The sequence below is a fragment of the Galeopterus variegatus genome, unplaced genomic scaffold (genome assembly GCF_000696425.1).
Source record: "Galeopterus variegatus unplaced genomic scaffold, G_variegatus-3.0.2 Scaffold1462, whole genome shotgun sequence".
Classification (NCBI taxonomy): domain Eukaryota; kingdom Metazoa; phylum Chordata; class Mammalia; order Dermoptera; family Cynocephalidae; genus Galeopterus; species Galeopterus variegatus.
The window spans coordinates 326896-327688 of NW_007727573.1; positions in this window are offsets into that span (position 1 = coordinate 326896).

The following is a 793-nucleotide window of genomic DNA, read 5'->3' on the forward strand; positions in this document are numbered from 1 at the left end:
ACGTGTATGTGCACACATCTCATCTTACAATGAGACTTTTAAAAGTAAGTTTCAAAGCAGACTTTCATTCATGTCTCACTGGCCACAGCTGGGTCATTGGACCATATCTAGCTGCAGGGGAGGCTGGGAAAGTGAGTGTTTCGCATTTCCAGCCTCTGTCATGGAGGACAGGGAGGGAGGAAGTTAGGCGCAGCTGATAGGTCAGCAGCCAGTCTACCTGGCACACTCAGTCTTTGTCATAAACCAACAGGCTTTTCTCCATTTATTCTTTAAAATTGTCCCAGAGGAGTGGGTAGGGTTAGAGATGGAACAAGATGGGCCATGTGTTGATAATTGTTGAAGCTGGATGAGGAGTATATTAGGTTCATTATGCTATCCCCTCTACTTTTATATAGATTTGAATTTTTCGTAATGAAACATTTTTAAAAATTGTCCCAGAGAGGGAGAATTGAGCACGGTATAAGGAAGGACTTTGAGGTGCTCCAAGCTATCTTAGGAGAGCAGCAGCCTTCCGAACCCCGCTTCCCTACCCTGCAGGGCTGATGGTGGCCGGGAATGTAGTAAAGGACCCTGGTCTAAGAAGGAGGTCCTCTCTGCCTCCTAGATCCTGTGTCTGTTTTAACAACTTAGAAACCAAGCTTTGCAGATTCTGTGTCATCTCATCTTCTCAGACTCTGAGGTGCCTCCTCTCTCCCCTTATGTTCACTCCTAGCTGTTGTGGATCCATCCAGTTCGAGGGTCCGAGGAACTAACCAGTAAGACAGTCCTTGGACATTGGGAGCAGGTCTCTTTA